Genomic DNA, 15,109 nt, shown 5'->3' with positions numbered 1-15,109 from the left:
CTAGAACCCAATGAGCGTGGTTGGAGAGCGCGCAGCGCGGAACGCCGCGTGATCGCGTTGCCAAGCACATAGAGTCTCAATAGAAAACGCCTAGCCGGAGAGTCGTGGCGGCGGCGCCGTGAGAACGCGGGTATGATCGCCACAGCGGTCGCACCACCATAAGAGCGCGGTTTTTTGTCCAAGTTTGTAATCTTGTTGGACTTTTCTCCGCGTTGGTGTATCGCGTTGCGGCGCCTATGCTACATTGTTCTGGTCGCCCCCCGTCCGGTCGCTCGGATGGTTCGCCGCTCCGTTGTGACGGGGCGGTTTTCAGAACGCTCCTGTGGCTCAGCTAATTACTGCTGTGAGGAGACACACCTTGGCTAGTCAGCTGGCTTGATTGTCCGTGGCCACGTATTAATCTCACAAAACTATATTCACAAATACATTATCATAAAAGCATTATTATAAAAGTTCGTATGCAAACACTTAATAGGAGGAGAAAGACGTGAAGAGAGAGTTACATACATCATTTAAATATGCAGTTAATGGAGTCCTACTGTTCGTGAGTGGCAGGAGTTGGTGAATGACGCACACCTACCTATTGACTTCGACGAGTGGAGTTCGTGTCGGAGAATGTGATGCACGAGATCGGGGAACGTGGCCAGCAGATGTTCTGTGAGGCTGCGCCGACGGAAGGAGAATCCGGCAGCACGCGGTGAGGAGGGGGGGTGGCCCAGCACAAAGAGGCCTGCGATACAGAACAAACAAGGTGGTTTAGGGTGTATATATAATGATGGGTTCTGTAGTCCCTAACATAAATTCAAACATGTAAAACTGGAACCCTTAGAGGGTATTTTATGGTGAATAATGTGCGCGAAGCGGACTTCCCGAGCGCGAAGCGCAAAGTCACTTTGCGCGCTGAGAGCTTCCAGGGCCCGCCTTTAGCCGGGCCGCAGCGTGCTCCAGGGGTTTTAGTGCAATTCTGAGCTTACCTTTTGGAGCATTTTTGCCACAAAATTTATGACCTAATTTCAACTATTTGTTATTGAGTCAAGCAGCTCATGAGTGAAGTCATTTTTCATGTTCAATTTGTATATAGTGTGAATGTAACCAGTAAATGTTATAAAGCATGTGCCGAACAATGCACAATAAATTACTATTACGGCTGAAACTATAGTGATATGCGTCATATGATTAGGCTCAGGGACAAGTGAGTCTATGTAGACAGTTATTTATTTGGCTAGTTGCCCGACATGAAACAACTCCAAAATTTTAGATTGATGTAACTTTCCTAACTATCCTTTGAGCAGGCGCTTATCGCATGACATTCTCACATTATATTTAAAAAGGTGCGCGAAAAAGCGGCCGCGGACGGCACGGGGGTATGTGACTGTACCCAATCAACGCTGCATACGTGCTACTGGCTGGGGGCGGCTTGACTGAAGTAGGCGGCGCACGATTGTTTCGTCGCGTGGTGCCTAATCACCTACTGAAACGTAGGGAGTGGGCACGCTGGACTTGGGGACAGCAAAAGCAAAACTCTTTTCTGGCAATTGAGGAAAAAGCTACAATCGGAAATGACAGCGCGTGCTGTGACTACGCGTACGTCGTCCTGTTCGACAGTGCAGTACAGTTGTATTTTGCTTTGTGTGATTGTTTCTTGCGTTTTTGATATTGTGAACCTGTCGGCCTGAACAATGCAACCTGGGTCGGCCTTACATGTTTAAAACCCCTCGTGGACCACACTGCATAGACCTACGAGTATGTGTCTATATTCTTTATATGTTCTTGATCATATCAGACTAAATGTATGAATAAAAAGTAAATAAATAAATAAATAAATTAATAAATAAATGAATATCTCACCGACTGGCTGGCTGGCTAGCTGACTGACTAACTGACTGTACTGTACTGGACTGGACTGGGCTGGACTAGGCTGGGCTGGACTGGACTGGACTGGACTGGACTGGACTGGACTGGACTGGACTGGACTGGACTGGACTGGACTGGACTGACTGACTCGCCGACTGACTAAACATATCTAAATTATTGCAGAAACCCACTATTTGGGTCTGCCACTGCATCACCTTGGATGCCGCCCAGAGCGGCATAGACCCCTAATCGCAGGTTGCGCAGCGGGATATCCTGGGATCCATCCGGGAGCAGCGAATCCGTGCTCCAAGCACTCAGCCAGATGCTTGCCCCAACCTGAGCTGCATAGGTCAGTCCGTAGCAACCAAACATCACACCGACGATAGGGAGTGTCATAGCACGCATGTAGCTGATGTAGACAGACCACGCCACCTGTAGTGAGGAAAGTTGGAAAGTCAAACATGATATCATAGCACGTGTGTAGCTGATGTAGACAGACCACGCCACCTGTAGTGAGGAAAGTCAAACATGATATCATAGCACGCGTGTAGCTGATGTAGAGTATTGTAGACAGACCACGCCACCTGTAGTGAGGAAAGTCAAACATGATATCATAGCACGCGTGTAGCTGATGTAGACAGACCACGCCACCTGCGGTAAGGAGTCTCTTACATGATCCCACTGCACACTTGTTGCTGATGTAGACAGACACTACCACCTGTAAGAAGCAATGTCGACAGATGCGACTTTGTTGCGTGGCAGTCTAAGGGACGATTAGGCTGATCATGCCATCTATAGGAGATAACGTGCTCTAACATCTGTGTGCTAGGTTAAACAATAACAGCCTTAGCACGACCGCGACTACGGCTCTCTGTACCTTCCCAGTTTCCAAGCCCTCCACCTGGATCAGTTTATCATCCTCTGATTTTCGGACAACCTCTGGTGGGTTTTCCACAGAGAGGATAGATTTCAACCTCTGCAATCTCAACTCTCCATCTGACGATTTAGAACTCTGCCTGTTACAAACAAGAAGCCAAAGCAGATTATTCAGGGTAACAGTAGTTATGGTATTGGCTGCCATGGTAGCAGTCACATAAAAGCAACTAAGTCGCTATGTAACATTTGCTTTTAGATATATTACTGTTGGTTGTTTTTTACACTACCTTTCGAACCCTGGTGCAACCTTAGCTAGTATCTCTTCGACCAAATCGGGATCTGCAAAAGAAAGAAGTTCAGTTTGTCTTCGTGATATACATGTACACAACACAAGCACATATTTCAAGATATTTGCACAAAAATTTTCTTGCTAATAATTCTATGAGCTATCACATACTTTAGTTGAAATTGTAGAGCCTTTGAGAGGGTAATGTTTTCCGTCACCATGCCAACACGGCCATACCTTCGGAATCGCTGATATGATCCTCGTTCTCTGGGTTCGTAAGATAATAGCGAAGAAACTCGGCAAATGCTCCATTGTTTTGGAGCAGCTCCTTATAGGTCCCCACCTCAGACACCCGACCATCCTTCATCACTACGATGTTGTCCATCTTAGGCAGAAAGCTGACCCCGTGGGTCACCAGCACACGAGTCTGATGGGTCAAAGGTTAAAGTTCGCTCAGACGGGTTATACTAAATGTACAAGCAGAGAGGCGAGCATAGAGTGCACTCTAATTTGCAAGTTTGTCCAAACTGCTACATCAAATGCCATGCCATACTATATAATATAATAAAAGATCATAGTGTCTCTAGAACTGTTTTGTTAGCCGTAAACTTGTCACGATCGTATGCTACATAATGTGATGTAATATCGTGTCATGTAACGTCGTATGACGTCCCATCATCGCCACAGAACAGAAGCTGGCTGCCTCGATTACCACCCATCAGATTTATCCTAGCTACGTGCAGCATAAGCTGGGTGCCATGGTTACAGCCAATCAGCTTTCTCTTAGCTACTTGTAGCAGAGACTAGTTGCCACGGTTACCGCCTGTCAGCTTTCTCTCAGCTATGTACAGCAGGGACTGGTTGCCATGGCGCTCTCACCTTCTTCGCCAGGAGGCCGTCTGGTCCGATCACCTGCTCGAAGATGTGTTTTCCTACGTGAGCGTCGACCGCACTGAGGGGGTCATCGAGTAGAAAGATGTCAGCATCACTGTAAACAGCCCGCCGCCAGCTCACACCGCTGCTTCTGTCCCCCACTAGATTAATACCCTGCAAACAGAGAGAGCGATAGGTGTCAGCATTGCTCTAGAACAGACAAGCTGACTCACACATTGACTCTGTCCTCACTTGATTATTAACATGCAAGGAGAAATGCCAGCACAGCTAATGGGGATGTGAGAACTCACTGCTCTTATCATATCAGAGAAGAGACGCAGAGAGAGAGAGAAGAAGAGAGAGAGAGAGAGAGAGGAGAGTAAGAGAAAGAAAAGAGAAAGAGAGAGAAGAGAAAGAGATACAGGGAGAGAGAGAGAGAGTGTGTGTGTGCGCGCGTGCGTGTGCGTGTGTGTGTGCGCGCGCGTGTGTTTGTGTGTGTGCGTGTGTGTGTGTGTGCATGTGTATGTGCGTGTGCGTGTGGGTGTGTGTGTGTCATGACATCCTACCTTCTCCCCTATCTCAGTCTGGTCCCCAGCAGGGAGGATCTCTAGGTCGGGTCCAAGCGCACATGCCTCTATGAGCTCCTTGTATCGGCGCGTGTGCAGAGCTTTCTCAAACACAATGTTATCCTTCAGCGTGACATTCTGAATCCAAGCCTGCTGTGGAACGTAGGCGACCGCGCCCTGCAGGTATGATCATACGATTATTATCTACACAGGTATCCTCACTGTCGTCGTCAGCACACGGCAACAACAATATCACCTTTATCATGCATCACTATCAACACCAACATCTATATCATCTATTTATCTATCTTTTATCATCTATCTCCTAATCTCTACCCACTATGACACACTCCATGCGACTGTGCTTCTTTCGCTGCACAATCAAAATAATAGCAGTGGGTGTGAGGTGCAGAGATGAGAGAAAGAGTGAGGCAGAGGGAGACAGAGAGAGGGGGAGGAAGACAGAGAGAGGGGGAGGAAGACAGGGGGGAAAAGGAAGTAGGGAGGAAATAAAGACAGAGAAAGTGTGTTCTAAATGTTCTTTTAAAGAAAGTAAAAGTAAAAACGTTTTATCTAATATGAGTTTAACAGCGCATGTCAGGCTAGCGTTAACCCCAACATGTTGCTCAACCTGCTTCATGTTGATGTCGCCATATTACTTTCGCCATCTCCCCCAGGAGGGGCGCTGACGAGCGACGACGTTGCCCGACCCGACGGTACGACGATGGCACCAGGCTGTGAGTTCGAACTGTCAGATTGATGTTAGACAGCGTCGGGCTGACGGAGTGTTGACCACGTAAACGTCGCGTTGTCAATGGACGATCAGAGCCACTACACAAATGGAAAACGAGGCATATATGATTTATTTATAGAATTTTTATAGAATTTGCTTATCTGCCTGAGCGAGATAACTGTATTGGTGCCAACTCGGTCAAGTTAGACTAGTTTCTACAGGTTGTCCAAGCCAAATGTGGATTCTGGGGAATTTCATTACCAAGCAGCGTTTTTATAACATCCCTATCGCAATGCCGATTGTCTAGAAAGTAGAAATGCATGTCAAGAACTTCGGGTGGATAGGTCTATTAAACACAGCAATGACACACGTTACCTACACCATGGTCATCTTATAGCAAGCAGGATGAATCATGTTCATGCTGCTATCAGTTGTCATGACAACTAGGACCCTCTTACCTGCGTCGTCTGCATGCTGTACGTCATCAGGGTTTAGATCATCGTTGATAAGATACGACTTCAGGCGGTTGATGGAAACCTTCGCCTGCAAACCAAGTGTGCGATGTATATCCCCTCATTGTTATTACGCCTGGTATATATCACAAGATATATCCCGCTATTGTTATCAATCCCTAACCACCGGTGTTTATATTACGTGATGTATTACCTATCAATGTTATTATTCCTCATACTTATTATGGGATATACCTCACCGTTGTTATCACCGTCTACATCGGCATTGGTTTATATTACGCTATGAATCACATTGTTATTATAACTATCGACGTTTGTCACACAGAAATAAGAAACTGAGTTTTTTGATTCGTGGAAAGCCATCACGACTGTTACTGAAAATGTTTTTGCGTTTATAGTCTAGTCTTTGTAAGATGATCTTACAGTGGTATGACAGCTTACCTGCACGGTGCTGGACATAACCCAGGGTAACGCGACCAGTGGGAAGCGAAGTATGTTGAACAGTGAGATGGAAACGAATGCTTTGCTAGCAGTCAAGATATTCTGATCATCAGACAAAACGAACACCAGGAACGTTATCAGACATACCTGTTAACGAGAGAAATGCTAATGAGAATACAGGGCAAGGCATAGCCATAATTTACATCATATATCAGTGGTTCCCAACCTGGGGTCCTCGGACCCGTGGGGGTCCGCAAAGGCAGTACTGGGGGTTCGTGAGCTAAGTTCAAAATTTCAAGAGGCTCCAGCATAAAATATATAATTACTCACGAGTCACGATAAGGCTGCTAAAGATAAACTTTCAAAATTTCATGTTTCGTTCTTCTTGGCTGTAATATTATCAACTAAGTATGGTAACATTGGTCGTGCGGAGTAGATGTTTTAGCTATAAAATAGCCTAACGGCTGCTTCCATCAAGAAAAGGGTCCATGGGAAAATTAATTTAAATAAAAGGGGTTCTTGGTGGTGAAAATGTTGGGAACCACTGTCCTAGATTATGACAAAATGGCAACATTGTGGATGGCACACCGATATAATCCAGAATGGTTTTACTTTGTTGTAACCTCAAACGAAGCAGCTCTTACGCAAGGTGATAGTGCTGGCACCTGTATGCAGATTTCGAGCAAAATTCTGGCAATCAATAAATGACAGACCCCGCAGCACCATTTACCAACAAGTGCCGCAGAGCGACAGCGCTCATCTAACGTCTACTGCGGTGACTCTGTGGTGGAGTGGTGGGATTCTAGTAAACCCTGTTTGTCCCAAATGTGTTCACATACACGCCGAAACAGTGGAATGCACAGGGATGGTATCAGGAACCTTCTCAAAGGAATGTTCGTTCCGATCGTTATGAAAGTTGCTCTCGTTTTGCCGGCCGCTATATGCTCCTATATGGGGACCCTTGCCAATGTAAATATTACTCTAAACTTTTTTCATGTGAAATGTGTTTTCTATATAGTTAGGAGAGCTGATTTAGCTTGGTTGCTACCTGTGCATCGTGAGCATCTGTGGATTCAAGATGGCCGCCACCGTTCATCTTCGATTTTGGTCAATTTCAATTCTGTAGATCTCGGGATGCTATAGAGTTTTCATGCAATACTCTTTTTAGGGGGTTTCGAGGCAGGGGTCCATTTTCTGGAGTTATTTTTTTAGATATGGGCGTCATATGTCAAGGTTAAAATGAAGGTCAACGGTCAAAAATAAGACACTTTAATGTAAATTTCACTGTTCACAGATAGTAGGATAGGCATATTTCAACGAGAAAATAGAAACAGCCTTAAACAGTACACGAATTAACAGTGTGCTCCACAGATCCTCTATGACGTCCTCATCCTCATTACTCCTCAATCCGCAATCAATGCATCATTGTCATTGTCGTCATCTACACCTAGCCTCTTCTTCATGTCTTCGGTGTCATTCTGATTTTTCGTGAATTGACTACAACAGGCCGACTCTCCCTCGCACTTGCCAATTAGTCTGCTGCATGAAAGGGCATGCACAGTTGCAGCCTGCAACGTTCCCCGCTGCATGCCTTGCCCTCTGCGCTGCAAGCTGCAGCTCACTACATCAGGAGCGCTTTGGGGAGCAACTGGCGCTGTTGAGATGGTCGGTTGATGTGAGCCTTTGAGTACTCATCTATAAGTTGGTAATATGGTTAGAGCTGCTTCAGTGTACCGTGTTGGGTTCGCTTGCGCTTCGCACCAGTAGCCCATCTGAAGGTGAGTCGGAGCACATGCCAGCTGCAGGTGACGTCAGTCGGTTGGCGGGGTTTTTGCAGTGTGGCGGCCTTCCTTAGGCTGCCGTAGAGGCGAGGTACGCTGCGATCATTCAGTGTCGTACAACTCTTCTGTCCGCGTAAGAGAGGGAGAAGAAGCTGTCTGCTGTCGCTTTGAGTGAGCATGCGTCGCGCCAAGCTCTCCAAGCACTTGATCCAGAGCCTGGTATTCAATCTCAGGAGCTTGTAGTGTGTACATGTTTTTCCTTTTCCGATAGGTCGGTTACGACACTCGTATCGCGGCCTGACAGGCGCATGGACACCGAAAGCCTGCTGCACTTTCTGGGGCCTAACGCTCAACAGTTTTGTTGATATCCAGGACAGCACCGATTCCACTTTTCCATTTGGAATTCGTAGCAATGACCCGCATCCTTTGATGGTCCAGGTACAACCAGCTGAGACGATAGACGTGCTTGTGTGTCGCAGCACTGAGAATGCGGATTGTCTGGTCATCTTCTGCTGCCGCCTTTCAGCCATGCTAGCTGCAGAGAGGGATGTCTGCCTCAGCATGGGTGACGACAGTTTCAGCTTGTTAACAGTGGTATGTTTGTGTGAAAGGAGTAGCCGCATAGGAATGTGTTGAGCAGTACTCTTGTTTGTGGCATTTGTAAAGGAATAGCTTGGTCGGCATGGAAGAGGGGTGTGTTTGGATGGTCAGCCGCACTTCCTGTGCCTCTTCCTCTTTCATCTGCTCATGCTCCTTTGCGCTAGGAGCTTCTTGATCATACCTGTCGAACAGGACTATTTTCTTTGAGCCCAGGGGCGTGTGCGGCAGTCGAGCACAAAGCTTGCAGCCAGATCTCCTGCGGGTCCACAGCGATGGCCACACAGCGTGGTACAGCAGCTGACGGCGTCAGCAACACCAGTCTGGGCAGATTGGAGTCTTGCAGAAACACCGAGCACTTGCACGAGGCACGGCCTTGTTGCCCTTCCTCAAACTCCAGTACTCATCAATCAAAGATGTTGCGGACTGGGAACTCAGTTCAACTGGAAGATGTTGGATAGGATCCACGCTTTCCGCTGGCTGCCCAAGGACAACAGGCCGACTAAACAGTGTCTCGATGTCGTAGATGGCCTTCCCCTTGCAGTGACTTGCCTATTTTGAGTGGCCTCATTTGAGTCTGAACCAATTTTTTTGTTGTTTTGGGAAGTCACTGCTTATGAAGCGGAGAGACTGCTTGCTTTGCTCACTCCGGATAGTCAGTGCATCCTGAAACATTCAGTGTGTCGGGCGGGCCACTTGGCCATTGCAGATGTTATAGAGCGCTGGAGCCTGCTCGTCTGAGGGGGTGAGTGGTACTTCTCCAGCTCTGCTGCGATCTTCCTCGATCGACCTATCCAGTCTTCTTGCTTCCCTCTCCTTCTCTTGTGCTTGTTCTTCTCACTCTCCAGTCCACTCGACATGTGGCTTCTCCTATCCCAGCAACTTCACTGTACATAATTATCTTCCATGGCGATGTCCGAGGTGGGCACACACACTGAAACTGTTGACCTACTCACAGCCACTTGCTCGAGCGCTCGTGTATTGCCCTTATACTCCAGCCACCCTTTCCCTCGCTTGGTATATGTTCTGTTCGCCCGAACTGATCTGCTGGCACTGCCGGTCCCGCCATCAGAATTGCCGACAGACATGTGCGCCTGCCAGTAGGTTTCTCCGCGGCACGCTTGGGGGAGGTGCGTCCATCTGTCGCAGCATTACCAGCTCTCATGTAGCGGGCAATATTTGTGGTGAACTCGCTGCCGAAGAATACGGCAGAGCATTGCCTTGAGACAGTGCTGGCTGTCACGGCAGAACATGAGCGCCAGCGCAGTGTTTCGGACTTGATGAGACAGTCCATCCATAGCTTTTCCCGTTAGTTTTTTTCTGGCTGTCTTCCAGGTAGTCACTCAGCCTTGGTATGTATTGCGCACCAATTGTGGTAGAACCTGCAGCAAACGCACTGGCGATTGATGAGACGGTTGGCACTATGCCCGTAGGAGCCTTTGTCAGGTCATTTCCGGTGATGATGCTGTCATGCAACCAAACTGCTGCCGCTCATGAGAACGTCCACGCCAGATGCCGTTCATCAGTGTTCCTAGTACAGCCCAGAAAAACTCATGAGAGTGTGCATCATGCCCGGGTGAAGTATAAAGTTGGTCCAGCGCTGAGTGCGGTCTTTCCATTGGACTAGGCATGCAGTCTTTATTAGTTGGAGATCAACAGCAGAGGTGGGTGTACTGCATCCCGAAAGGTTTGAGAGTCCTCTCGAAGGGGATACAGGGGCGTAGTCAGAACGGCATGTCTGGGTGAAGCAGGTGGTGAATCGATCATCGTCCAAACAGCCTACGCAGTGTCTTGGGCGGTATGCGGCAGAGCCCGCCACTAGTCGGTCTTGCTGCAGCATTTGAAGGAGGGTCCGCCAACTCGACAGGCTTGTCACTCTTATGGAACTTGCAACAGCCAAGCTGCGTTCCGCTGCTGACTGAAACTGCACATGGAATCGGATTGAAGGCTGTGACTCTTTCAGCGGACAGACTAGCTTTCATTTGGATTCAGAGGTGGATTTCAGCTGAAGGTTCTGCCGTGTGTAGGGATGGCAGCTGTATAGCCTGATGGCTATGAGTCGCTGATGAGAATGCCTCGTGTTTCTGACTCGAGCGCATCGTTGAGCTGCCCATCACACCAGATGTTTCCTGTCTCGATGAATTGCCGGCAGGATGCTGGCTGTAACTCCCATGACCATGTGCCTGTGGCGTGGCTTTTCATCCCATTTGGTCTCGTAATGTTCAGGTCGCTGAGTTGTCGCCTATTATACTATCTATGAACATGTGAATTTACAGTTAAAGTGTCTTATTTTTTGCACCGTTGACCGTCATTTTGACCTTGATCATTGGACGCATATCCTAATAAAATAACTCCAGGAATGCGCGACTCCTGCCCCTCGAAACCCCTAAAAAGGAGGTATGTGGCATGACACTCTAGGGCCATCGAGGATCACAAATTGTAAATTGACCAAAAATCGAAGAGAACGGCGGCGGCCATCTTGAAATTCCAAGAATGCCGTCATGTACGTTGCACAAGTAGCAACCCAAGTTTAAATCAGCGCTCCTAACTATGATAGTAACACATTTCATGAAAAAATTAGAGTAATTAACATTGCAGGGTCATACATTTTGGGCAAACTGGACTAGATTCACTCCTTAACTTAAGTATGGAGGGAAATGCCCCCCCCAGAATTGCCGGGCACAAATTAAACGGCTCGACCTAGGCTGCGTGATAGTCTGGTGTATAGTCATGGTAGGAAAGCCATTCACCCTGTGCTGAAATTGGCAGTCACAGGTCAAAGGTCAATGGCGGCACAGGGCCAGATTTTTAGACATTTTCTTGAGGACATGGTCTTGACGGGATGCCGATTTTGAAAACTTTGTTTCAGCGGCGGTGACCTACCATTTTTATGGCTTTATGGACAAGGGACCCATGAAATTCTACTTTTCTGCTGACCTGTGAAGAGTAAAGTTGTCAGATATACCTTTTGACCTCAAGATGTGAGGCGTTAATATTGGATTTGTTGACGGTCTGTTTAGAACAGAATTGGATGCCGGGTTTTGCTTAGGTAGAATCTATTACATGCCGGGATGTATGCAGGGTACAATGTCCACAATGACAATTTCAAAAGCCTTAAAATTTGGTTGAAGAAGGTTTATGCTCCTTAAAATCGCTATAATTTCTATGGCATTCTATACTGTCAGTATGTTACATGTAAGGGATGCCGACTGCCAGGTGCATGTGGCGGCTGATATTAGGCCTACTGTTAGTTTTGCCTGCATGTAATTGGCGCTTACAGGTGCGAGCTCTTTCTATTGCCAGCCTGTAGGTTTTTGCGTAGGTAAAATGGTATGAGTGCTTATACCTTATTCTGTCTTGCAAATATGTTGTTGCGCTACTACGTACGATGGGGAGCTGTCCATCTTTATCTGGATAGACACTTCAGGGTTCTCTGTTAACTTTTTGACAAAAGCAGGGAATAATTTGCACAATGCAATAGCAGGTAACTGCTGGTTTTTCCGCGCCACCGACGTAGGGCGAGCGAGCAGAAGGCCAGCCGACAGCCTGCCCCATAGGGGGGTCTGCGGGGCATGCCCACAAATATCAAATATAATAGGTTAGGGTTATGGTTAGGCGTTAGGCGTTAGTGTTTAGGATTAGGGTTATGGGTTAGGTTTAAATTATGCGCGGTTTATGGGTTAGGGCACATTGGCTTTTATTGGGACCCGATGTTCTCTATCCGTTGGCGCCTTAAGGGTTTTTGCTATTAGTATCTTAGTATTAAAGAAGGAAAACATAAATGTTAAAGTAAAAGTCAGTCAACAGTGTATTTCCTCTTATTTTAGTAGTATCGGCCAAGTTTGAGAATTCAAATTATCACTGCCCATTTTTATAATGCTGATGTCCACATTATAATAGAATTTGAAACTTCGGCCTTGTCTGCTGTGTCCGCACGCGAGGGTAAACCAAACCGCCGACGACCCGGCCCGTGCACAGGCAGTTAGTCTTGGCTTGGAAGTTATTTAAAATAAACTTTCGTTTTTTCAGAAATATGGATTAATATTTTAGCACTTTAGTGGCGCAAGTTCTCTCTGCAAATGTTGATAGCCGTAACAGAATTCGCGCATAGCCCCCTGGTAAAAAGGTAACCGGCGTTACCGGCTCATTAACAAAGAACCTGCACTTAAGGACGTTACGCCGCCATCTGCGTGNCGTGGAAGACCTCTACACGTTCAGCGCCCACTCGTGGTAACCTTCGTCTCACCTTCTTGTAGACGACGGCGATGACGGACGTGCGAAGGCGCATGCCGACGAGGAAGCAGCGATGGAAGTACTGCTGCATGACGAACGTCTGCAGGACGGCCGCGAGGAACATGATGAGCGTGTAGAAGTAGCCGTACCAGACGGGCTGCGCCGGGTCCTCCACAAACGCTATCAACCACCTACACAACACACACACATAACACGTTAGCCACTATGCCATGCAGCACCCCGATTCAAAGATATGTTAGCCTTGTTTAACGTATGTGTCTAAGTTATCACCAAATTTGACCAAACTATGAATTAGTACAGTGGAACCCCCGATTTTACGTGAATTCGGATATAACGCGATGAATCATTGCACCCCATTTTTTTGCTCTTATATAGCCACGTATATATAACCCCGATTTAGTGAAACCCGCTTTTTTTCGCGATGACATTTTATGGACCCGAACCATCGCGTTATAACGGGGCTACACTGCAGTACGATGGGGAAAGGGGTGTAGCTTACTTCAGTACGACAGGGCTCACGAATGTTAGCACATCATTGATGAGCTTGAAGAAGGCAGAGACGAACACGGTCTTGCCGAATGTCATGGTGAGAGGCCACATCATGGACGGATCATAGACGGGGTCAGATGGGAGCCCACTCTCCTTCAACGCCCTGTTCACTGCCTTCGACCTAAGATAAACATCAAACAGGGTAACGATTCTAAGTGGGTGTGCGTGCATGCGTGCATCCGTGCATGCGTCAGTCACCATAGTTACCTCGCACACACGTCCTGTTTTGCTGTTACTTTAGTAAAATTCCAACATATATTGTACTAATACACTGTTTTTGACAAGGAGAATATTTGAAAATGACCTATAGTCATATGACATACATTACAAATTCTGTAACCACCCTAGCAAATCCGTCAGGTAAGAGTTCTGAAATGTGTGTTTTATTTTGATGATATTTACTAAAGCATAATAATAAGCTGATGACACGCATAATTATATCAGCTTTATGGCAGTTAGCTTGTGATTAATCCAACTATTACAAATGCTTAAATACAGGGATGAGAACAGCAAGAAGGAAAAAAAGAGGAAAAGATAACGAAGGACAAGTACGAGGCGGCGTAGCCGCCAAGTGGGGAGGGTGCGGAACGGGTGCCCCCAAGAATTTTTTTGAGAAAAATGGACTCTGTAACGGAATCTTTAGGCCATGTGGAGATACATTCTAGCTCAATTTAGGTATTTGCAAAAGCCATACTTGTAATATAATATTATTTTAACAACAGATTTGAGGCCTTCCCATGACCTTTTGTTGCTACTAGCAACTGTACATAATGGCTAACAAAATACATTAAACTGGTAGAAAACAAGTATAACATTTCTTTCACGCATGAATAATAAAAATATAAAATTGTCATGCGATATAAAAATTTACTCAAACCATGTTAAAAGTTCACAGGCAGTACATTAATGTTTACCTGTCGCAGTTTAACAAATTAAACATACAACGCGGCAGAATTGGTTGGTGCTGAAGTCAAACAAATATTAATGATATTATATTGGATTGATTGGAATAGCCATTTGAAGCAGAAATAGTCATCACCCACAGGAAAAAAACTTTTTTTTTTCCTTTTTTCCCCACCGGATCTGCACGATTCACGCGGCTGTCAAATCGGCGGACAATTCTCATCCCTGTAAATGGTGTTGATTTTACAACAATTCTGAACACGTGAACTGATTCCGACGCCGTAACACCGTCAACATTCTCCCAGTAGCAGATGTATCCCACTCTTATTACCTTTTCACCTTGAGGACCTCCTTGTTCCAATATCGTTCGAAGACCGGAGCAATCGACCTACAGGTATCTTCAGGGTTCAGGTCCCACAGATGTTCACGCTCCAGCGGCTGCTTGTATCCCAGGACAGCAACTCTGTCAAAGTCAACAACTACAACTGCGTACAACTCCTCACAGCTACATACAACACCTTACAGCTGCATACTACTCCTCACAACTACATACAACTCCTCACAGCTACACACAAGTCCTCACATCTACATCAACTCCTTGCACCTGCATAGAGCTCTTCACAGCTACATACAACACCTTACAACTGCATACAACTCCTACCAGCTACACACAACTCCTTGCACCTGCATAGAGCTCTTCACAGCTACATACAACACCTTACAACTGCATACAACTCCTCACAGCTACACAACTCCTTGCACCTGCATAGAGCTCTTTACAGCTACATACAACACCTTACAACTGCATACAACTCCTCACAGCTACACACAACTCCTTGCACCTGCATAGAGCTCTTCACAGCTACATACAACACCTTACAACTGCATACAACTCATCACACCTACACAACTCCTTGCACCTG

The 15,109-nt window shown here is 46.6% G+C and overlaps 1 pseudogene; it reads right to left on the bottom strand.

Annotated features, from left to right (window-relative positions):
- Window positions 1-580: 580 nt before the first annotated feature.
- Window positions 581-15,034, bottom strand: LOC106819392 (annotated as a pseudogene).
- Between the last annotated feature and the right edge of the window lie 75 nt (window positions 15,035-15,109).

This window comes from Priapulus caudatus, unplaced genomic scaffold (genome assembly GCF_000485595.1).
Source record: "Priapulus caudatus unplaced genomic scaffold, Priapulus_caudatus-5.0.1 Scaffold3329, whole genome shotgun sequence".
Taxonomy (NCBI): domain Eukaryota; kingdom Metazoa; phylum Priapulida; class Priapulimorpha; order Priapulimorphida; family Priapulidae; genus Priapulus; species Priapulus caudatus.
Note: the sequence above shows the minus strand (reverse complement) of the source record. Positions and strands in the feature narration are given on the sequence as shown.